Below are 26,052 nucleotides of genomic sequence, written 5' to 3' on the forward strand. Positions count from 1 at the left end.
ACTTTCAGATCCTTACTTTCACTTTCACTCCACATGTCTGATCATCATCATCATCATCATCGCACGCTCCATGGCCTGAGGACATACTAATGCACAAACACACTCTATAGCCTCTGGCTAGGCTGTTGGCTTGTGTTCTCTTTGCACGTCTGCACCGCAAAAATCCTGAGTGTACTTTGAGAGTGTACAAATGGAACCAAACGGACCCATATGGATGTGTAACTCTTTTTTTCTACACACGAGTTAAATGAGCACTCGTCATTTTGCTGTGTAGTACAGTATGCATGACTGCAGCAGTGACTGCAGCTCTGCTAGCAGTGCATGTACATATTTTGCTGTCTCCAAGCATACACAGGCCTGTGTCTTAGGCCACTTAAGTGGAAGCAACCGCATGTTATACGTTAGTGTCTCCCTGGTGTACCAGTAATACAGCTTCACTTATGATCAAGGCACCATAACCGCGGGTGGTACTTATTGCCATGTGTGTGTGTGTGTGTGTGTGTGTGTGTGTGTGTGTGTGTGTGTGTGTGTGTGTGTGTGTGTGTGTGTGTGTGTGTGTGTGTGTGTGTGTGTGTGTGTGTGTGTGTGTGTGTGTGTGCGCGTGTGTGTGTGCGTGTTTATGTGTGTGCGCATGCATGCGTGCACGCATACAGCATGTAAATACAGTACATTTTGCACGCACACATGCATTTACTTACATGTTTATGTGCACGTACAGTAGTATATCTTGACATATGCTGTACAAACCAAATGCACAATTATGTGTGAAATGCAACACGTCTAGTCTCTTTATGCTGGATACCTTCCCCCATATAGATTATGATCTTACATCCTTATGTGGATGTGTCCTTTCCTTGCAGCATGAACTGGCCTAGTGAACTGCACCCTATAAGAACACTGAACACTGCATCTGCTGCTCCTTTTTTAAGCTGCTACTTTTTTAACCTTGCATCATGGCGGCATGTTTATGTACACGCCTGCATATCGTTGCTGTCGGGTGGAATGCTGTATGGCCGAAACCGTTCCTTTTTTATTATTATTTAAATGAAGCAATCATGAGCAAACATTTATGAACACAAATCCCACACTCTGCTCTTGCTCAGCAGCATTAGTTTTATTCAAATTGACATGACGTTTCGGTCCCTCTGCACCTTCATCAAGAGTGTCATTTTCTTTGCAAAGACTATTATTATTTAACCCATTTAGACCTGTTGTAACCTATACGTTGTTATACCTTTCAATACGGGAGCCACCTCTGTGTCTCATTAATTGTTGCTACATAATGTGTATAAACAATTATGTTGCTATATTAGCAACATAACTTTTTTAGTACGAATTTGAACGTTTTCAGAAAGCGTAGGTTAGGTTTTAGAAGGCGTTTTTGTGTCATTGTCTTGCATAGCCAGACAACTATTCTGCAATCTCCGAATGAGGCTGGAACTACACCTCCCCAAAGCCTAGAAAGGAAGCTGTTATCTGTTTGTCATTTCTGTTCACGAAAACTTTAAAATATCTTTAAAATTATCTGTTTGTCATTTCCGTTCACAGTCTGGCTCGAGAGACTAACAAGCTCACAACACGTCGCAACTTGTAGATATGCTATTCACTAGTTTAGTGCACACTGTGGGATGAAGTTGAAATATGGAGATATGAGGTTTCTGCCTGACAGCAAAGATAATATCTTTGCTGTGTACAATATTAGCATCATATTATGATGCTAATATTGTACACACCTGCATATGATGCCAATGCTCAAAACATCATGTACAAACCTGCTACCTACCATGCTATCTGTACATACTGTATGGATACAGTATATCTTTTCTTTTGGTTATTGACCTGTTTCTATCCTGTTTTTTCCTTTGCTCTCCTGCTCTTACTCTACCTATATCTTCTCACAATAATTCCAAAATGATGGAGCGTGCACGAAAAAAGAAAAGAAAATTATTACACCCATTTATATGACAATAAAGTCGATTCTCGTGTGTGTGCGTGCGTGCGTGCGTGCGTGCGTTCAGATTTGAACTCAGGATGTAGTACATGCATGGGCGTGGGCGTGATTACTTTGCAAAGAATTATGGCTTTGACATTGCAATACACTTTAAAATCCATAAGGGTCCATTTGGTTCCATTGTGTACACTCTCAATGTTAAATGAACACAGGACTGTATAGAACTTAGGCCGTGGCAATATATCGATATTATATTGATATTGTGATATGAGACTAGATATCATGTGGCATTTTGGATATTGTAATATCGTGACATGCCCATTTTATACTTTTCTATAGTGAAAGTAACACATCTGCTATTTTCTCTATTGGAAAAAACGATATCACAATACGATATTAACGTCACAATATCAATATTGAGATATTTGGTCAGTTTTTGTAATTTTTTCATTATTTCCATATTGCCCCGCCCTAATAGAACTTCTAGTCTAGTAACCGTTTTTGATAGTAGTGTAAATATAATATTTTGTTGGATTACCACACAAAGTTAAACATTTTCAGATGTTTAATTGCTCAAGGGCACTTCCAACACACACTGAGAGATTGAATCTGCAATTTCTCTGTTATGGTACCGCAAGGGACTGCATCAGGGGCTCTGCAGTCTGACATTTTAAGCCATTGATTGAGCGTGTAATAAAACTGAATAAAAAACAGCCATATTGCAGCCTTTTACCAGGCAGTATTGCCTTCTTTCATCTGGCGTTATCAATATGAATTCAATCTTTTTGTTCAGCCTTAATTTAATCGCTCTCTTTCTCTCACTCCCTCAATCACTCCCTCAGTCTCTCACCCAGTCCCCATGCCCCAAACCACACACACGCACACGCGCACGCACGCACGCACACACACACACAAACACACAAACTCCACGTCTCTCCACGGGCTCGCTTGCTCCCTGTTTTCTTAGAAGTGTTGCCTCTCCTTTTGTGTTCCCAGAATCCTGTGCTGTTGTTCATGAAAGAAAAATGAACAACAACCCCACCAAACCCCTTGCCTTGTTCGCCTCGCCCTCTGAGAGCTAAAAGCCTGAGAACAGAGAGAAAGATGGAACATGTTACAGATTAAGATGCTTACTGTTCTAGCCACTGGGCCTATACTGTACGCTCCGTTGTCCCTCTGTGTTCTCCGCCTATTATTGGCTTTTAATTGTTTGCATGCGTTTCTGTTTTCTGTTTTTTAATGGCTATTTTAACATCTGGCCTGGGGCCTGCAGTTGGAAATTAGTCGTTTGGCTAACACCGCACGCATTTACAGTGATGTTGATTAATGTGCACTGTCCCTGTGAAAGGAAAATACAAAACAAAAATTAAAGGATGGAGAATGAGAGAGAGAGAGAGAGAGAGAGAGAGAGAGAGAGAGAGAGAGAGAGAGAGAGAGAGAGAGAGAGAGAGATTGGAACAGATAATAATAGCTAGCGGCTGTGAGAGTGTGTGTGTGTGTGTGTGTGTGTGTGTGTGTGTCTCTCTCTCTCTCTGTCTCTCTGTCTCTCTCTTGCCCCCCCCCCTCTCTCTCTCTCCCTCCCTCTCTCTCTCTCTCTCTCCCTCTCTCTCTCTCTCTCTCTCTCTCTCTCTCTCTCTCCCCCACCACATGCCAAGCCAGGGCAGTGCTGGATGCTAATTACTTATTTGATTGCAGATATGCGGCAGGGTAGTGGGGCTAATTAGGTTAGTGCCCCGTTAAAATGAAATGTCTTCATCTAACTCTGCTACACAACCTCCTCAAGCATGACGCAGCCCTGGGTCCCAGCTGCTCTTCTGATTGGACCAGACAGCTGGCTAACCACTTAAACCCCCTATTCTTAGTAAAAGACTGACCTCAGTTATAACTGTACTTGGTCAGCTGTTGAGATCTGCAATGCTGGGGTTCAAGTACCTAAGCAGCTAACATAGAGACACAGACACGGACACATGAACAGAATAACAGACATGCAGCCAGGCAGGCTGAAAACACAGACAGGGAGGCATACAGGCAACGGCCAGATCGGCAGACTCCCATTCCGGCAGGCAAATGGCCTGGCAGGTAAACAGGGCAACATGGACGTAAAGCCAGCCAGGCAGGCAGACACAGAGAGGGAGAGAGAGAGACAGACAGACAGAGAAGAGACAGAGGGAGAGAGACAGGCCAACCAGAAGAAAAGCAGGTTATCAGGCAGATGGATAGACAGACAGACAGCGGGGTTGAGCTGGCCTCAGACGGCCCTAATTATCCCAGTGACCTTTCCAGCAGTCTTTTTGAGAGCAGCAGAGAAGAAAAGCATGAGACTGGGAGCTCCATGTGGCTCCGATAGCAAGGCAGCTTGTCAGGAACTTGTTAAAAGCCAAGTGGCTGGGCCGAAGCAAACAGATGTGGATGTGCTTCCTCTTTGCTCAGGGCTTTGCACAGCGTAGCCGATCCTTATGGGCATCCATTACCACCGCCCATGTTTTTTTTTATTCTATAAAATTTTCATAACTTCATATCTGGGAGGTTGTCTCACTAGTACAGGGGGTGTGTATTTCACCACACCGTGACCCTGTGTACCCTGTGCCTGATATTTCATATTCTGAACATGCTGTCTGGTTTTACATTCCTCCTCGGTTCATTACTTGTCTTCAGACTTCTCTCCCTGGAGGAGTTTTTGAATCAAAGAACTGCGGAGGCTGAATTCATCATTTGTTTTAAGGCCTCAGCAGAGCCATCAAAATAGGTTAGTGTCTGCTGATTGGTCCAAGTTGAGTCAGCCTATTCTCTCATGCAGTGTTGCCATGTCTGCTTATTATAAGCAATTTTGGGCTATTTTGGGCCTGAAAAGTCTTTTTTAAATATTGGTAGTTGCAGGTTGTGTTTTTTGGGGCTTGTTTCTTTTTTCAAATGTTTTCATTATCGTTTACACCAGTGGCTCTCAAGCATTTTCTTTTCAGGCACCCCAAATTAATCGGTATTTGTACGAGGACCCTCATCTGAAAATGATTTGTGCCAGGGACACCCGTACCATATTTGTGTTGATAAAAAAAATGTTTAAAACAATATTCAAAATGTTTCCCTTTTTTCCACCTGATTATTTTTTTAAATGACAAGTTGTGAGCTTGTAGATTGGCTATTTTCAAATAGCCAAAGTATATAGTCTTGTTTTTATAGACATGGTTGCTTATTTCTCTCGAAAATCTGGCAACACTGGTCTCCCGATGGTAACTGGAATATAACAGGTGACATACTGTAACTCTGGTATGACAGTGATGGCTGATAATATCAGATAAACCTTTATTGATCCCCGGGGGGAGATTCAGGTGTCATAACAGCAACAGCAGTAAGAGTGGAAGACGGGATCAGGAAAGAGTCAACTGCCAATAAAAATAACATACAGATAAAATAAAATTGTTCAGCTTAAGTTTATTATTGAGTATTTAATGCGTCATTGTTTTTCAGGTTTGGATAATAATTCTATTGTATTCTATTCTATTCTATTCTGTATTCAATTTATCTCTCTGTCTATCTTATGATTTTGTTATTGTTTTCATCAGTTGTTTTTTAACCACATTGAACGCTAGTGTCCTTATTCTGGGGGAAAACATTCTGTGAAAATGAGCAGATTTGATCCGGAAACACATATCATATCGTGTCATATGTGTTTCCATGGTTACCTCCTCATATGCATAATAATGATTCGCTGCATGGAAAATGCAGTCACACCACGCTCCTTGTCCTACTCAACTCTACACTGATTGAACTGCAGGTGATGGCCAATTGGCAGTTCACTTTATCTGCTCCTTTGTGAGGTCCGACTAACAGTCATAAACACACATGCACGCGCACGCACGCACACACACACACACACACACACACACACACACACACACACACACACACACACACACACACACACACACACACACAGATACTCAGAACCCTCGCTGTTTTCCAGCTGACCGTCAGCTTGGTGTATTAGAAATCTCTCTCTGTTGACATTTCTGCCATTGGCCAAGCATAATGACCTATATTGCATTACCTTTAACTAGTTGGACAGAGTTTAGGCTTTTGTGGCCGTGACAAGTGACAGCTGCTAAGTGGCTATTGATTCCATCTCATAGACTGAAAAGGAAAAGCAAATGCCTCTTTGCCAACCTTTGGTGTGTAGGTGGATCTGAGTTTCTGCAATGATTTTCGTGTGTGTGTGTGTGTGTGTGTGTGTGTGTGTGTGTGTGTGTGTGTGTGTGTGTGTGTACTCAGCAATCTTACTGTAGCTCACCAAGTTAAAGACACAATACTGCCTGTCTACTTCATCATCAGCAAGGCTCATTTCGGTAAGCTGTTACCTATTACATCTCGCGGGGGAACTTCAGTTTTCAGCTTCACCCAGCTGAGTGCTGCCCACAGAGGAGCCCGGAGGGGGGAGCAGTTAGGGAGCAGTTAGGCGTTGTGTCTTGCTCAGGGACACTTCGACACATTGCTGAGGGCTGGAATCTTACCTGGGACCTCTGGGGTCCTAGGCGGGCTCACTCTGAGTGGAGTTATGGAGTTATTGAGTTATGGCATACCACTGAAATCAATTATGGCATTATACTGAGACATTACGGACCATTGTGAAGATTTCGTAACCGCCCCCCATGTTTTCATTGGCTGCACTGTCCTCCCTTTGGCTGGGTGGAAGTGGTGTGCGCCTGCTTGTAGCCAGTCTGTTTACATGTATCTATAGCTAGATAACCAGCCTGCTAACGTGTGCAATTTGGTGATAAACTATATCCATCCATCACGGCTTGCCAACTCAGATGGCTCGCTGGTCGATGTGCAAGGCCATCGCCTGCTTGCCTAACAGCTCGCTCACTGTGAACCTAGCAGTTCCCAAATGATGAGAGAACTTCTTGCAAGATAACAGAGGGGGCTGAGTTACACAGTCCTCATTAATGGCATTTGTTCATTGTTATTTTGGCATTTCGGCTTTATTAGATAGTGTTGTGCAGAGAAAGCCACATCTAGACACTGTACATGTCTGCGTGGCATAAATGCTGAACGCTTGAGCTGCTACTGTTGTGTAGAAGTCACTTGTGACAGAGCCTCTATAATTTACAGGAAGTGAAGATTTAGTCAAAGCCCGTGTTCACGTTCGGCCCCGGGTTTCTTATCGATATGGTCCCGTAGCCATAAACACCACTCACTTCCCACGGCTGTAATTCCATTAAGCTCTCCTATTACTCGATTTCAATCACATGTAATTCCATTACAACTGCCTGCTATTTAAACGCATTCACTTGTTATATTTGATTCCAATATCGCCTGTTATTATTATGACTCTCATGTCCTCCTGCCTCTTGGCCGGGATGAGCTTGGAAACAGTCCATATACCCGCCCTCGGCTTCCGGACTTTTCTTCTTCATGCACTCAACTGGCTTCCTCCAGTTAGAGGGAGGAACAGACACACTCCATTAGAGGACTCCATATTTGATTATATCACATCGCCCTTGTGGAAAAAAAGAAAAGAAAGAAAAATGTTTCTTCAAGCTTCAAAGCAGCACATCCTTCCTCCTTCTGGCTGTGTAAGTGAGCAGACCTCTGTGTTATGTTATTTAGTGTGTGGGGGGGGGGGTGTCCGTGTCCGCGCGCGCGTGTGTGTGTGTGTGTGTGTGTGTGTGTGTGTGTGTGTGTGTGTGTGTGTGTGTGTGTGCGTGACGGTTCAGTGGGGGATGATTGCTGGTGTACAGCAGATAGCTGGCTTGTTGTGCGGAGGCTGTAGCAGGCTACAGTAGCTACTGTACTGTATGGTTGCATCCTGGGACAGATGCATGAGTCTGGGAATGTGGGACCATGGGCAGCTAATGAACGGCTAAATCTACACTGAATTAGATAGGGCCTATTATAACGCTGGCCTATTTTTTTTGTTACTTTCTAAATCTATATCAACATTTCAAAAATATTTTTTATAGTGGAAATTTCTGACTTAAGCTCACATATACAGTACGCCACACATTTGTGTCTTGTAGATTTGTTATTTACAGTATGCTATTTGTCATACAACCTGTAGGGCTTAAAGACAGGGCAACAGATCATTTTGAATGCTGGAAATTCAAATGATAGCTTTCTCATACACAATAAATATCTAACTATATAAATGGCGACCGACTTCCGCACCCTCGGTGTCGACACCCCACAGCTCTGTTATCGAATAAACAACGCACCGCCAGACCACATGTCGCCAACTGACTCGCCACGGCGGCCGCGCTGAATTTACGCCTCGCGTAGGGGACATCTCACTGCTCACTACACCTTTTCCACCGCGCAACATAATTAATTCTACTCACCAAATGTCGGACAAAACGGAAGGGGAGGCAGCTTCGTACCGTTTACCGTGCGCACGACCTCATCACCACAACAGCAGCCAGCCGCTGCGGGGGTTTTTTCCTTTTTTTCAAAACTTTTTTTTTGGTCACCATTTTCTCCAGGCACCATTTCTGGTGTAACGTGCGGCAGCATGCGCTGGCTTGCGCCGCCATTGCACTCTGCCCATCTCCTCCACACCAACACACACGCAGCTCCTTTGCTTCAACCCCCCCCCCCCCCCCCCCTTCTTACGTACCTCCTTTGTTCCACCCAGGCCGTTACTTTCACTTCACTCATGTCTCGATCACACTATGTCCGTCCTTCACGTGCCATGTTCATCCCAAACACAAAAACAAACAAGTCGGGTTGCCAAGTCGTTGGCATGCCAGGTTCTCTAAAAACAAGCGCCAGAAACAAGCAACCACCTTCATGAAAAAAAAAAAAACACCGAAGGGGTCCGCCATGTTCCAGGGGGGTCCCCGCGCGGCCCAACACTCCACAGGGGGTCCGTCGACCAGCAGGGGGTCCGCGGGGGTCCCCCTCAAACATCAAAAATATATTTTTTTCAAATTTTTTTTTTTTTTTTTTTAACTTTTCCACAGTTTTACTCCAGCAATTTCAGTACCCCAATATACACGCGGCCACGCTGGGCCCCGTGCGCGGCTGGGGTTGAGGGGGGCGTAGCCCCCCGAAACTCTAGTGTTATATAAATGTTATGTATATCAGTGTTTGAACATCTACTGTAAATACACCCGCACCTGCATTTCCTATACTCAAGGCTGTGAAGTCAGGAGTGGAAGAACATCCACTCTTTTACACTCACCTAAACTCCCTATAAACAAGTACAAGGACACTTAAATCATCAATATACATTTAATTTGATATTTATTAGATTAACTTTGTCCAGAGCATTGTTTTGAATGCTAGACATTTACAATGTACATTTATAGACCAATATTACACATGCGTACCAGAGGTACTGTACTAATAGAATGTTTAAAATGTCCAATTACATCTCCAATCTGTCATTCATGGACATTTTATAGTTTAGAAATGTGTCAATAACAGCATGTGGCACAATACACAATGTGAAGCCCCCGCCCCCCCCCCGTGTGTGTGTGTGCGTGTGTGCATGCGCATGTGCATTTCCAATAAAACTTGGGCCCGTAAAGGAATGCAAGCATTACACATTTGAGCAATCAGTAGGCCCCCTAAACACACGCACGCACGCACGAGTGCACGCACGCACGCACGAGCGCACACACACATACACACGCACAGGAACAAAAGCGCTTCATTTTGGACAGATGGGAACAGTGTGTGGGAACTTGAATGCTCATTGAAGTGCTCATTATTTCACCTGAGTAAGCCAAACTTCTGTTTTTATTTCCTCCACAATATAAACACACCTACACCTCATCCCACCACATTATGCAACAGTGAAAACGTTTCATGTGTGTGTGTGTGTGTGTGTGTGTGTGTGTGTGTGTGTGTGTGTGTGTGTGTGTGTGTGTGTGTGTGTGTGTGTGTGTGTGTGTGTGTGCGCGCGCGCGTGTGTGTACTTGTATTATTATTCTTGTGAGGGCCAATTGTTCCTACGAGTACAATACAATTTGAGAAATAGTGTGGACCACTTTCCTGGTCCTCACAAGAGAAATAAAAAAAGTGTTTTGTATTCGGTTTACAATTACAAAAAGATTCAGGTTAGGGTTTAGACATTTATAGGTAAAGGTTTAGGGGTTGGTGTTAAAGTTATGATTTATATTTACAGTAGTTGTGCGTCAGGTGTCCCGTATCGGAAAATAGCTGATCTACATGCTCTCAATGTGAGGTTATGGATATGCTGTTTTTCAGCTTTTTTTTTGCTGTTTTGGGGCTATTTTGCATCGCGACGCATTGCAACGTAGCTTGTAGATCGTCTATTTTCAAATGGACGAAATGTATATAGGTTTTGTAATTATAATCAAAATCCACAAACTAACTAGTAAGTAGTAACTAAAGTTTTCAAATAATTGTAGTTGAGTAAAAGTATAATATTTGGATCCGAGATGTAACAAAGTTAAAGTAGAGTAGATGTAAAAGTACTGAAGATTGGAAGTACTCCAAAATACCTCAACATTAAGTACAGTACTTGAGTAAATGTATTTAGTTACTTTACACCACTGGTCCTCACAAGTATAGTGATACAAATGTGTCCGCGCGTGTGTGTATATAGCAGCTGGGCGTGTTATTAGCTGCCTATTGGTTGCTGCATCTGCCCGAATTATCAAACCTCCAGTGGAGCTGGCGTTCATCCGAATGAAGCCACGCCGTGTCCTCCAATAGAATCTGGCTCCTATGGCTTCCTTCCTGTTCATTAGCCTGCTAATCTCTCTCTCTCCACGGCACAGCCGGTCCATTACAACGCTCCCCACACACACACACACACACACACACACACACACACACACACACACACACACACACACACACACACATACTGTATTGTTGCTGTCGGCCAGGAGCCTCGTATCGCCATATTTCAACTTTCTATATTTTTTCGTAAATTGATGCACTACTTTGTCATACTTAGCGTCACATAAAAGTAGCAAAAATAGCAGATCTACAAGTTCATAATGTGACACACGATGTGATGCGTTGTGAGGTTGTAGAACTGATTTTTTAATCTATTTATGTTCTACGTTTTTTTTTAAGCAAAAGTGGTTAAATGTGTGCGTGCGTGCGTGCTTGCGTGCGTGCGTTTGTGTGAGAGAGAGCATGTCGGCGTTGGGCCTCTCACCAGACACCTATTTGTCAAATAATAAAACTCTATGAAGCATGACATGTTTGACGGCCCCCGTTAGCATCCACATTGTTCATCCCTATCCGAACTAAGCTGCCATGTGCACTGTGAAGTGCTGAGTGTAGAGGAGAGTCCCTGTTTTCAGGAACCCATGAAAATGTTCAAAATGTTCAAAAAGTTAGAAGACTTTCAAAATCTTCTGTTTAAAACTGAGTACTTTGGAAGTTCTGTAAATTTGTCGAAAATAAAGTGAATCCCATGCCCCCCCTTCCCCCGCCACCCGCCACCACCACCACCATTAGTCAAAGCCTAGATAGCAACCTGTTTAGCAGAAATGGAAATGAGGAAATTTAAAATACATTTTTGTGAAAACAGCTTCCTGTTCTCAACTTTTATAGGGTTGAATGACAGAATTCAAAGACTGTGGAAGAGATTGTCTGACTTCAGAATAAGAAACAGATTCAGCTTTATTGTCACGTCACAGGTTTACAGGTGTAAAGAAGTGGCAACAAAAAGTAGCAGTAGGTACTGTGTTCTTAAAGTGCAGCTCAATAGACCAGTTCGTACTTTGTGCGACAAGGAAATGTAAAAAACACTTATTTCACTTGTAAATCCACATCACGTAAAAAACACACACGGTAAATCCGCATAAGGACATGTGAACGTGATCTATACTTGAGAGCCTGCTTCTGAAATACTGTTACAGTAGTTTCCTCTATGAGCCGGCCTCATTACTTTCCATAACCCTCTCTGATATTTTCACCCTCTGAAAAAAGTGAACAAGGGCAATGCGTGTCTTGTAAATGTAATTCTTAAAAACATGAACCCTAGTGTCCCTATTCTGGGAATGTCATAATAGGCTAACAATTGCCAAAAACAGCAGATCAACAAGCTCATGTGAGCTTAAATACCTGCTATTTTTTGGCAAAGAGGTTTGGTGTAGAGAGAAAAAAAGCTGGGGACCAAGTATAGGGCCATGAGGAAGCCCGGTCAATTGAAGTTTAAAGGGTTTTAATGGTTAAATGTGTCTGATTTTGTGTTTGATCACTGTGTTTGATCACTGTCATGAAACACTTCACTTGAGAAATGGCTAGCTAACTGTTTATTAGCTTCACACAATCCTCTTTTCCTGCTCTAAGGACTTAGAAATGTATCCGTTTTGTGCGGAGACAAAGGAAGTCTTTATGTAGCCTTGCAGAGCACTGTAGCAGCCAAGGTCCTGTCTTTGTCTGGGGGCGGTTCTGTTCTGTTCGACCTCCGTGTGTGTTTTCAATCCCACAGCCGTTTACAACTCATTGATCTGTGTGTGTCAAAAATGCAGACATGCACACTTGAGCAAGGCACCGTTCTCTTACTCTCACTTTCTCTTGCACATACGCGCACGCACGCACGCACACACGCACACACAGAGACACACGTACACACAAACATTTGCAGTGCATGGTTTTCCTTCTTGGATTCCCTACTGTGTGTGTTATGTGTCCCTGAGGTTAGGCTGCATGCCTCCAGGTCCTAGTTCTGGCCTATTTTCCACAAGACAAATGTGCACGCACGCATGCACACACACACACACACACACACACACACACACACACACACACACACACACACACACACACACACACACACACACACACACACTGCAGGTTTTGAATTTGCTGCTACATACAGCATGAAATGATGGGAGCTTTTAAAGAAAGCAGTCTGCATGCGTGAGAGGGGATGCTGTGTGTGTGTGTGTGTGTGTGTGTGTGTGTGTGTGTGTGTGTGTGTGTGTGTGTGTGTGTGTGTGTGTGTGTGTGTGTGTGTGTGTGTGTGTGTGTGTGTGTGTGTGTGTGTGTGTGTACGTGAAGGGGTCAGAGGTGAATGAACAGGGGACAGGGATGGAAGCAGGACAACAACAAGGCGGTGTGATTAATGCAGCGTTTACACTGGGGGCGCTGTCATCCCCACGCCGTTAATCTGTCCCTCTCCTGATTTGCCGGGGCCTAATGTGAAATGAGGCGCGCAGCCACCTCGTTTATCATCGGGGGGCCGATGAAGAGGCTGGCTAGACAGCCGGGAGTCGACGGGACAGCGCAGGGGGGGCTCACAGGCGTTGGGGATCAGCGCGCACGGGGACTCCTTAGAAAGTCTGGGCAAGATACACTAGGATGGAAAGTGTGTCCTTGTTCCTCAATCAGTTAGAACAGTGGTTTTCAACCCTTTTCATATCAAGGTCAATTGTTTATTCAGCATTTGAGCCACGGATCCACCATTTGATGAGATTTAGACTCTCAGACCCAAGACTTCGGATATTTTGATGTTGTTGGATACGATTTTGTCCACCATTCCATGCTGTATTGATGTGGTACCATAGGAGAGATAATAAAGGCAAATGTTGATCAAAATAACAATTCTTTAATTAAGTAATGCAGATGTTTAACAATAATTTAAATGAAACCTATAGAGCGTGCCAACGCGGCGTCACCATCGGGGGCGTTGGCATTGGGCGTGGCATTGGGCAATGTTAAGTCAACCTGGTTTTTACCCCTCAAAGATGTCCGCCGCTACCAAAAGACACTTGTTGACGCCCCTTTCAGGAATTTTGGCACGCTCTATTTGGCTTCATTTTACACTCTCAAGAGTTAAAGATCTATAATAAGGGTCCATGCATTTGGTTACCAACTCTCCATCATTTAGCTGGGGACCAACTGGAACCCCCTCAAGGACTACTGGTGGTCCCCGGACCACTGGTTGAGAACCACTGAGTTAGAAGTTCTCAAGCTGTGGGCCGGGGCGCTCACAGGTGTGTTTTTGAAGCTAATTTCTCTCCACAATGCTGTCAAAAGCAGAAAGGGGTTTTGAAAACCTGGCTGGCTCTGATTTGTGCAGGGGTATGAAAATCATCAAAAGGAATATTAGATTTAAGAGGTCTCATATATGCTATACCTCTACCCTGGATTGGACAGTTCAATATTTGTGAACATTAATAACTCTCCCCCTAAAGCCCAGAGAGCAAGAAAGCTTCAAATGTTTCCTTAATTTGTGGTATCAGCAGAAATGTACAAAGCTGGACACGCTTGGCTGATAATGAATAATGAGGGGCAGAATTTCAGCTTTCACACTCAGATGTGCTTCATTTAATTGCGCTCAACATCCAGTCAGAGCTGCTGTAGCCATATTCACAGACAAGCCACCTGGGTGGGTCCTCCTCACAGGCACAGGACACATTTTCCAGCTCTTATCTCTGACACAAATGTTCAGCAAATAAGTGTCCTTAAGACTAGGAAGGGAGATGTTTGTGTACTGATGTGCAGCTATAATCCCCATGTATAATAATGCAACACAATGCATAGATTTGATACTAGATATGATATGGTCGCTGTCGGGCAGAAACCTCTCATCTCCATATTTTACATTTTTTGGGGTAAATTGTTGACCTACTTTGTCATACTACAGTGTCGCACAAAAGGAGCAAAAATAGCAGATTGCCATTGCCGTGTTGTGAGCTTGTAGATCGGCTATTTTCGGAGCGCGACACCCACGCACAGCCAAGCTTAAAATGACTTGTCTTAGTTCTACTGGATCTCTTCTCCACTAGTCCCTCCCTAACATTTTAGTCTAGTTTTTATTTGGTATATTTAGTCATAGTTTTAGTCATCATAGCTTAGTTTTTATTTTGTTCTTATTTTGTTTTTGTCAGTGAAAAAAGGTAGTCGATGAACATTTTTCGTCATAGTTTTAGTAGACGAAATTGACACTGGTTTCCACCTGACAAACGATATGAACTATGAAATACTATGAAAACACAGCCGGATGATCCTAGTTTAGCATGTTAGTGTTATACTACATACTGCAGGCTCAGACGTACTGTATATATACACACATACATACTGTAAAGGAAAATCCATGTCTCAGCTTTTCATATACCTCCTCTGGTCATTCAATTTTATTGCTGGTGGAGGTATGTTTCATCCCTGCTTCTGATCAGACTGAATTAAATACATGCATTTCCTTGCGGGAAACGTAGACTGTCTGATATGTTTGATATCTATGTTTGATAATATCACAATTTGACCATATGTACCCCGGCGTCTCTAGTTTGGGCAATCTTTCACATTTACCTTTGATCCTAGATTACTATCTCTATGCATTTGATGTATTACCTCGTGTTGTCTTTGCTTACTGTAAATCGCTCTGGATTAAGAGTGTCTGCTAAATGTATACATTGTAAATAGTTTCAAAGAATTTAGTAAGATATCATGTAGCAGAAAATAGCAGATCTACAAGCTCACAACACATTGCATTGCGTTGCATTGCATGTTATGCTTGTCGTAGTTATAAGTGGTTAAAATAATGTCCCACACAATCTTTTTTTATGTCTATGATTCTTTGCTGTATGCAATATGTTGAAGCCCTCCTATGGTACCTCTGTTATTCTGTCAGTCACAGCCATGGCTCAGAACATCCCCTTCTCTCTGGCACCCTTTATTATTTGACCTGAGGCTTGTAGTGGGGGGGTGGGGGTGAAGATGAGCTGTGGAGCCGGCCCGGGGGGGAGAGCAGAGCAATAACTGTGAATGTGGGAAGCAATAACTCCGTTGGCTCCCTCATCAAATCAGAGGCGACTGATGCGGAATAATCAGCAATTGAAATCAGGGGGGAGGAAAAAAGCTGAACTGACAAAATGGGAAATGTCATCACGAGACGAGCAATAATAGAAGAATCAATGAGGTGCAATCGCAGCTTTTTGGGAAGCAATAAGCGCGGAAGGGAAGATTTCTGGAGGGAGAGGGAGAGAGATAAAGCATGATAATCTCATCTTTTGTCTGGATCCAGTAATATGGGCATGTATTGTCCAACGGGTCACTGGAACAGCTTGACATACGTAACTGGAAAAAGGAAGAATCAAGAACACCTACAAACCAACCAACAAACACCAGAACAAAGTAAAGCTCCACGTAGTTAGTGTAAAAAGATAATGAAAGCAATAATTAACTACTACGATGACCCCTGTTGCAGAGATCATGTCTTTGCTATTAGACTACTATGATGGTGACTGGTAAGGTCATTCAGACTGCTGCTTAATTTATGCTCCATGGTACGATGGTGTAATGAGCCAAAATTTGCCGATCCATAAGCTCATAATGCGTTGCATCCGTGACGCGTTGTGAGCTTGTAGATCAGCCATTTTCGGCACGTGACACCGTCTTACAATGAAACATAAATCGGGCTTAAAACGGTTCTGTCTTGTCGTGAATCATTGGTCTGATCTAGGCTTAAGGGTCAGTCATGAATCACTTTTCAATAGTTGCGCCCCCCCAGACGTTAGATATCTATCTAATCAACTGGACAGATTATGAGGCACTGCATCCAATCTGTGTGAACGAGGGACGTTTGTAGTTGTGCTCACTGTGCTGCGGCGAAAACATTGTAATGAAACATCACATGTCCTTGTTTAGTCATGAATCACCTGAACGTCAATTATTATCTCTTCCAGGCCAAAGGCAGGGCCAGAGTGTGTGTGTGTGTGTGTGTGTGTGTGTGTGTGTGTGTGTGTGTGTGTGTGTGTGTGTGTGTGTGTGTGTGTGTGTGTGTGTGTGTGTGTGCGTGTGCGTGTGCCGTGTGCGTGTGTGTGTGCGCACGCGTGCATGTGCGTATGTCTATGTGTCCGGCTAATCTCGCAAAGTACTACACTAATCACCATCAAATGTCTTGTGCATGCTGCCAATAGGTCAAGGAACAATTTCCGAAAATCGCTCAATGATGGAGACACAGCGTTCAGTAAAAGCCCATGTCTGATTAACACCAACACACAAAAGGTTACGCAGGGGTGACCTATAACATGCACCTCACACTGAGAGACAGAGAGAGAGCGAGAAGGATGCAGTTTGACGTCACTGCGTCAGACAGATTAAGTATTATTATTGGGTCCGTGCCTCCTGGTGGAGATTTGCACTCCACTAAGCGCTCCTTTCCCGATATTTTTGTATTACTACTATTATTTGCATCATTAACATGTGTTACATGGATTGCATTTTGTTGACAACCTGTTCTTACACACTTGTCAACAACAGTTTATTCAGGCGTGCTTGTTGCTAATTGATGTTGGAATGTGATGAAGCAGCGATTCTCAACCTGTGGGCTGGAGCCCACTGGTGGGCCATGGGACATTGCAAATGGCAAAATGTAATATAATGTTAAAAATAATTCATGGTATTTTTTCTTTAAAACCATGTTTTTTCTTTGTTACTTAAAGTCTACTATGTTAGTATGGTATCGGCCCCAAAAATCCAGTATCAGCCAGTGTGTAAAAGCCACTACTATACAAAGCAACATTGTAATTTTAGGCTTATATGATGCCAAGCGTGTCCCTCAGTGAAGCTTAGGCCTTGTTAATGTTCATTTTCATCATTTCACTGAGCTGCATATAACATGACGCAGATTAAGTGCCCTCATGTTGACATCACTCAGAGGACAAATTCAAACTCATTAACTCTCAGACTCTCAAATGAATGTGTGTTAAATCGTTTAGTTTTGGAGGATAAACAGTATATGTGTGAGATTATGTGCCTAAGAATTAAGCTAGTTTTCCACAGGCACCCTTCAAGTCAGTGTCGCGAGGTCTATTAGAAAGGCTGTTGAAGATCTGCATCCGTCATTGTGCTCGCTGAGAGATGATATTTAATTTGTTCAAATACACTTCTCTCCATGAGTTTGATTACAGAAGCAAGCAAGCAAGGAGGTGGGATAGTGGGGGGTATCGGTCTACGGGACTGTAACTTCCTTATGCTTGGGATGAGGGAATCATAATGAGCAATTTTCCAAGTGAGCAGACACAAATATTTTCATTAGAATGTAATACAGTACATGGAAAATACTGTAGGACTCCCAACCAGGCCTGCAACACATTTTAGGAAGTTTCTCATCGATGCCATCAATTACATGGCAGCAGTTCTCATGCCTTGCTCAAATGTACTTGGGTGAATTCAAACTTGTGGAGTTTGTAACTGGAATTACAGTATGTGTTATACAACAACGCATGGAGGGGGGGCTACATGCCAGTGGTGGACAAAGTATATACTCAAGTAAATATTCAAGTATTTAAAAGTACAAATTACAAAGCAAATTTTCAGAAATGTACAGAAACTGTGAAAAATGTACTTAAGTACAGTACTCAAGTAAATGTACTGTCCACCACTGCTCAATGCTGACCATTACAGGTGATAAATAGAACTTCATTTTGATCCTGGTGTTTGATAAAAGCAAAGCCATGTATTTCCTACAACTGTCAGTCACATTGATTGTTTTCTTCTCCAAATTACTATTGTTTCGGTGATGACCCATTTTCTCTCTCTGAGCCAGGCAGCCACCCACATTAACCAACACACGCACATACGCACGCATGCACACACGCACGGACGCACAGACACACGTACGCGCGCGCACACGCACGCACGCACAGTGCTCCTTCCCGTAAACTCATCTAGTAGATATTTCCTCTAAGCCTTCCAAGCGATTCACCCCATTTCCAAACGCCAGCTAGGGCGTTGACTGAGCCCATGTTTTGTGTGGAGGGTGAACTTCAGCTGCTTTTATAGGTCATAATCTTCTGTATTTGTGGGATTTTTAAAGGCTTACAGTGCAAATTTTCCTGTGTTGCAGAATACATATTTGTAAGACACCCAAATCTGTGCTCTAGTTGGCTGGCACATATAATTCTTTTTTTTGTGTGTGTGCGCAGATTACACACACACACACACACACACACACACACACACACACACACACACACACACACACACACACACACACACACACACACACACACACACACACACACACACACATACACACACACACCACTAATGCACAGTAAAGACATGTTCTTTTTAGCCCCTGACATGAGAACTGACCTAAAAAAAATAAAAAAAGAAGGGAGGGGATGGGACACACACACAAAAAACAAGAAAACTCCCCCCCTCTGGATTTTCCTCTCATTTCATCCCATCTTATTTTATCTCCTCCGTTGTGTTTTCCCTGGCTGTTATTACCCCATTTAAAGATAATAATGACATCCATTATGTGCGGGGACAAACATGACAAGAAAATAATTAGCGCCACCTGAGCATTGAAATGTTCCGCGTGTAGCGTCGGTGGCCATTTTGTTTCTCCGCACACCCCATCCATTTTCCTTACACCTTGGAGAGACCGAGGGAGAAGAGAGACAGAGTAGCGAGCGCGGCGGTGGTGGCGGGCGGCGTAGCCTCACTGTCTAAATGCCCTGTTCCCCTGCCAGCTAAGCTGTGTGCAGAAGCGCTTAGAAAGTCATTATGCAAGGGCCAGGTAATGGGAAGGCCTGGGGAAAGTCAGGCTTATCTCCCACCTAGAGTGGCCTGAATACCATTAATTACCTGTTCTGTTCCCACTCTCCTCTCCCAGCTCTCTCTCAACTACACCCCCAATCACCCCCCCCCTTCCCCCACCCCCCCCCCCCCCCCCCACACACCCACACACACACACACACACCTACAGAGAGATTCACTCAAACTGAATTGAGGAGGATTTTCTCAACCAAGACCCCCACGCACCCCAGCTCATCTGAGCTCATTTGCTCAAATGAGGCTTTGGAGTGATAGAGGCAAATCTGGTTCTCCTTGAAGTCTCCTGATTGGGATGGAGTATTTTTTTTATCTTTATCCAGGGCATCTGGAGTCATCCGGCTCCGACCAGCCACTTCATAGCCATCGACCGCTTCTCCGTTTCTCTCTCTCCTCTCCTCTCCTCGTCACAAACTCGCTTCACTATGAGAACTCTTTGTGCTCTTTGTGTCACTACCCCTCTAAATATTGCAGCGTCCCCCCGGCTGCTGTCGATTCGTCAACAGTTTGTTGGGGGGGTGGAGGGGGGTGACAGAGATACGACAGTCAAAGTGAAGGGAAAAAAAAACGAGCTCATTTGGAGTCAGAGGAGGACGTTCAGTGAGTCATCGCTTGCATATTTCACGACGGCGGAGGTATGGCTTGACGGCTGCCTATCAGATGATAAATCAAAATCACCCGTCCTCTCTCACACCCCCCCAGCCCCCCCTCCACACCAGCAGGCCTTGATGTGCCACGTTTGACTCTCTCTATCCACACAGACACTTGTCAAGAGGCCAGTCAAGGCCCATGTCGTCGCTGTCCAGCAGAAACCTTGTATCTCCATATTAAACATTTTTAGGTTATTATTTCTTATTAATGCCCTACTTTGTCATGAACGTGAAAGATACTGTAAGTGGTATTTCCATGTCCTGAAAAGTAACCGCTTTGAACATACAAGGTTACCACCGACAGCGACGATATGCAAATGACTCCCTCCTGCCTGTGAAGCAATAATATGCTGCTGTTTTACAGCAAACTGACAGGATCATCTGGTCACTCTGCTGGGTAGAGAGCTGAGGTGTGTACCATCCACTTCCAGTGCCACAACCTGCAACCGGCCTCATAACCTTTGTCATTACCTTATACTATACCTTACTTTAACCCATTAAGGCCTGAGGTTCCGATTCTACAAAATGTTTTCTAAATCCAGTTTTCTGAAAAACCTATGTTGCTATATATATATATATGTTACAGGGAAATTGGAGAACCAGGGAAATTGGAGAAGGAGCGCTCGTTTTCACCGCAATTCTGTAGAACCAACACTAGAGGGCAATGCAAGCCACGAGGCATCCCGACCAGTGCACTAACGTATATGTCCCCGACCACACACACACACACACGCACGCACGCACGCACGCACGCACGCACGCGCGCGCGCGCGCGCTCATGGTTTCAATTTGGTTTATTGAAAGCATGACTGTTAGGATAATTTTATTGTGTTCTGGCTTTTAACATTTGTTTTAGTTTATCCCTGACAAACTTTATCCCTGATAAACTCATCTATGATTGAAAATCATAGATGAGCTTGTATATCAGCTATTTTTGAATAGCCAGTGGTTACAAAGATGCTTTCCCGGTTTTAATGGGTTAACTCATGTTTTTCCCTCTATGACTCACGCTAGACTTGACATTACTGCTGGCCATTTTCCAAAGAATACCGTATGTTTGATTTCCGGGTTAGGAAGCCATTTTGTGTTCATTTCAGTACAGTATGAAAATCAATGTGCAGATAAAAAACAATGTTTTAAAGCATTTGAAAGCATGTTTGCAAATCTTATCCAAAAATTGTCCTTTGAGAAAATAATTAAGAGTGTCATTTAAACATGACTCAATAACCACTCATATCAGTTATGGTTAGCCACTACTGACTTGGTTATTCTAGAAACATTTTGATAACTTTCAATAAAATGTTGAAAGTTATCAATTAAGCAATTGAGGGGGGAAATTGACCGAAGCTGTGAATAGACAATTGTGTATTGATGCTGCTATGGTCCTCTGCTGTACCATGAACGGCATATCATTTAGGTTGTTGTTGGTTTTCTCCTTCATTTGTAGTTTTGGAGACAGATGTCTTTGCATTCACAAAAACAGGGCTGGATTAGAGATGAACCAATAACAGCTGTATGTTATTTTTCTGAACTGTACCAGTGACAATGTCAATGACATAGGACCTGTCTGATTCAAATATACTGTACTGTGTAGAATAGATAGATACGTCTACGTCATTAGGTGATGTATGCGTTCTTATGACACATAAGCTGATTTCATTACATCCTCCTCCTTCCATGGATGCACAGTATATCTATAATCCGGTTGAGTGCAACACATTGCACCTCAACCTTTAATAAGCACTTACTTTTGTACATTCTCATTCATCTGCTGAAGGTCAGCCTGACTGAAACACCACGAATGTTTTTAACCACATGTTTCCTGGCATCCCTACTCTGGAGCGAACACAGCTGATCTACAAATACTGTAGCTGATCTACAAGCTTGCGACGTGTTGTGAGCTTGGTGAGAGATTTGGTGTGGAGCAAGTATAGCGCTCTGGGGGACCCCTGGTCAACTTGGGGTTATAACAAATCGTAACACAGAGTCACGACTCCCTCCTGCCTGATCGTTGTTACCCCTCCTGACCGCCAAACACAGCGTAATGGAATTCCGCCTGTGTCCACTTACAAGACTGTTGCAGCAATATTAATGCTCTACCAACATACACATACACATAATATACACTCACCCATGGACACACACACACACACACACACACACACACACACACACACACACACACACACACACACACACACACACACACACACACACACACACACACACACACACACACACACGCGCGCAATCACAGACATACTGTAAATGGAATCATTAATACGGATGTTAAGTCAGAATCAAAGGACACTAAGCGCTCCTTGGCTTCTCTTGTTACAGCCACATATTTGATCAGAGAAGTGACGCTAGCATTTTCCTGGATTCCGTTGGCTATCACCGAGCTAATTACTGGAAACCTCTTAGCTCCCTGTCTATTTGAGCTTAGTATTTACGGCCTGTGGATTGGAAAGTCGTGCCACTAAAACAATCCATGGCGGGAGATCAATTCCGGTCTCCGACATGTGTAATCTGTTGTCCCCAATTATCAGAATATATGGGCTTAATCTCATCTGTGTTTCTCTTGCTCTTCTATGTATTCATCCATTCATCTATCCATCTATCCATCTATCTATCTACTAGAGTTTCGGGGGGCTACGCCCCCCTCAACCCCAGCCGCGCACGGGGCCCAGCGTGGCCGTGTGTATATTGGGGGACCCAAATCGCCGGAGTGAAACTGTGGAAAAGTTTTTTTGAAAAAGGAAAAAATTTGAAGAAATAATATTTGTTATGTTTCAGGGGGTCCACAGGGGGTCCGCGGACCCCCTGATGGTCCACTGACCCCCTGTGGAGTGTTGGGACGCGCGGGGACACCCCTGGAACATTGCGGACCATTTCGGTGTTTTTTTTTTTTTCATGAAGGTGGTTGCTTGTTTCTGGCGCAGGCTGTGCAAACCTGGCAACCCAGCGCATGCTGCCGCACGTTTAAGTGGCGTAGCGTCATGAGGGTCAGTGGGGCCGTGGCTCGGTCAGTGAAGACCCTGTAGTGCGGATGATATGTGGCATAGAGGGGCAGATTGTAAATCCACAGAGGAAACATCCGTGGGCTACCATTGGTTCAGCGATGTGTGCGGTCGCCCTGCGGCCCCTCCTCCTCCACCAATGTGCAGTATTGAGAGCCCTGACGTCAGAACAATTGGAGCGATGGGCACTGCACTGTGGTTGGTTAGGGTACACCTAGGGCCCAGGTAGAACCCAGTTAAAGCCTGCATGGGCAAACGCAGTTAGGACCCGCCTTGGTCCCACATAAACATGGCTAGTTGGGGCCCACCTAAGGGCCAGGTAGAAGCTACTTATAGCCTGCATGGGCATCGCAGTTGGGACTGAAGTGGATGCCGCTGACATTGCTGACATGGGGTCCATATGGTTTAGCCCACCTTGAAACCATATGGGAACTACGCTGGCATGCTGGCTGTAATGCAAACGCTGCATCATACCTGCAGTGTGTAGTTTGATGTTGTGTGTGTAGCAGATATACCTGCAGTGTGTAGATCAATGTCCATAGGAAAGTCAATGCCCAGCAGTGTTTTTTTTCCCCAGCAGAGTTTCTAGTGTCTCTGTGTCTGTCTGGAAGAGGTTGCACATGAACTCTGCAGCCGCACTGAGGCGCTCCAACACAAACACTCTGACATTAAGCTGCTTCACACAACAAACATCAGCACCACGCTGCTGTTTGTCCAAAAGACACAATATCTCCTCTCCCACCGACGTCATGTGTTCATTTATCGACAGCCGTACAGACTCCTTTTGACACATTTTACGTCGTTTATCCAGCTCTCACTGACTCTCCACATCGGGCTGTTATTTTGCTGCGATCAAGTCAACGATGTGAGAGATTAGCTATCACAGACGGACGGACAGGGGGTGAAACATAGTCTTGCGCCATGCCTTTCGGCCTGGCGGAGACAATAAAAAACCGAAAGTAAAGGAAATGGCCATTTCTGCAACAGAAGTAGTCAATAAACTATGCTATGAAAACATGGGCCACATTGGCAAAGAATGTAAGAAAGAGGCAATCATGTAGAAAATAGCCGATCTCCAAGCTTACAAAGCCTGTCAATGTGAGGCGTTTCGAGCTTGTAGATCGGCTATTTTCACAATATTTACTTGTGGAACGGAGTCAAACAGAATGGGGGGGTCCCAGATGAAGTACGTGTATTTGGGGGGGCGGGGGGGGGGGGGGGGGGCGGCGTGAAAGGGTTGATAAGCACTGCTCTAATCGGAGCGAAATTATCTGAAATTACTACATGACCATAATGCAGCCTAACATGCGTTGCACGGGGCGGTCCTGCCATTACGTTAGTTACTGTAGTTGCTGTGGAGCTACATAGTTCTCCAGAAGACACACACAAACATACACCATCTACAATGGACGAACTGAGCAGCAATATAGACATTGACCACACGAACGTGCATTGTTGACAAAGTGATTGCACAGCCGCTGCAGGCATGACAACCAGGTTAGCGTTAGCGACATGGCAGCTATCACAGCGCCCTGTCCGTCGTGCTGCAACTGCCTGTGATGGCTACAGCAGTAACAGCAAGCTGTCTGCGATGCCATTGTCTGGAGACTGCTCTTAGCGTGACACGACCAATGAGAGTGAGCGCTGTAGTTGTTGCTAAGATACGGTGGCGTCTCTGCCCCATAGCTTGTAGATCTCTCACACATGATTGGCGTAGGCTGCGTTGCCAGGTCTGACTTTGTGTCTAAGCAATGGTGGGCTTATTTTTGCGCGCCTTTGGGCTCGTTTGCATTGTGCGCACGGCAGCGCTTGTTTAGCGTACGTCAGCGCGACGTGGCAACGGACGTGGCAACGTGAAAGGTGATTGGCTGGTGAAAAGAAACACCCGACGTTACACCAGAAATGGTGCCTGGAGAAAATGGTGACCAAAAAAAAAGTTTGGAAAAAAAGGAAAAAAAACCCGCAGCGGCTGCGTGCTGTTGTGGTGATGAGGTCGTGCGCACGGTAAACGGTACGAAGCTGGCTCCCCTTCCGTTTTGTCCGACATTTGGTGAGTAGAATTAATTATGTTGCGCGGTGGAAAAGGTGTAGTGAGCAGTGAGATGTCCCCTACGCGAGGCGTAAATTCAGCGCGGCCGCCGTGGCGAGTCAGTTGGCCACATGTGGTCTGGCGGTGCGTTGTTTAGTCGATAACAGAGCTGTGGGGTGTGGACACCGAGGGTGCGGAAGTTGGTCGCCATTTATATAGTTAGATGAGAGATATGACTTACTTACTGAGACACTTGAACATAAACCACTACAGTAGATCAGCTACACTGTGTGTAGAGTAGACTACTAGTTAGTTACCCTACCGTTTGTACTGGTTAACTGTGATGACCCCATGTTCTAAATATGTCTCTCTCTTTTCTCTTTCATGTGCTGTGTCGCTGTCACCCGCCACCAACAGGTAATCATCTTTATATTGCATTTTTTGTCAGTCTCATGAAACTGTCTTGTTGAAATAGAATGAGGAGTATCAATCCCGCTTTTCTTAAATATATTTGTTAAGATGATTTCTTCAGGCAGTTTTATTTGGGCAAAACAGTAGAGAGGGACTGGGAAGGGAATGACACCCAAGCCAGATCCTGAGCCAGAGGATGTGAAATAAGCGGTGGTTCACGAGGACACCAGGCTTTCATAAAGCCTCCCTAAATAAAGCTAATTATGCTCTCCAATTTTCCTTGGTGGTTGTGGTATGAAATCATTACGGTGAACATTTTAGTGCTGTCCCGAATTAATTTTCCATATCGTAGAATAAATGTAGCAACAGAAGCCCATGGCCACCCTCTTGGTTCAATCAGTTGGACAGAGTCAATGACGGCTGTCTAGGAGCTTATCCATGGTGTCAGAGTTCTGGCAGTGTTCTTAATTGTGTCTGTGTTATGGCAATCTGGGA

The 26,052-nt window shown here is 44.3% G+C and overlaps 1 protein-coding gene across 4 annotated transcripts in view; it reads left to right on the forward strand.

Annotated features, from left to right (window-relative positions):
* The window catches only part of LOC311049616 (receptor-type tyrosine-protein phosphatase gamma-like), a 396,229-nt gene that overhangs the window by 166,545 nt on the left and 203,632 nt on the right, over positions 1-26,052 (forward strand). The gene's annotated exons all lie outside the window — the stretch shown is intronic.

The sequence above is a fragment of the Gymnoscopelus microlampas genome, assembly GCF_963454915.1.
Source record: "Gymnoscopelus microlampas genome assembly, chromosome: 7".
Classification (NCBI taxonomy): Eukaryota; Metazoa; Chordata; class Actinopteri; order Myctophiformes; family Myctophidae; genus Gymnoscopelus; species Gymnoscopelus microlampas.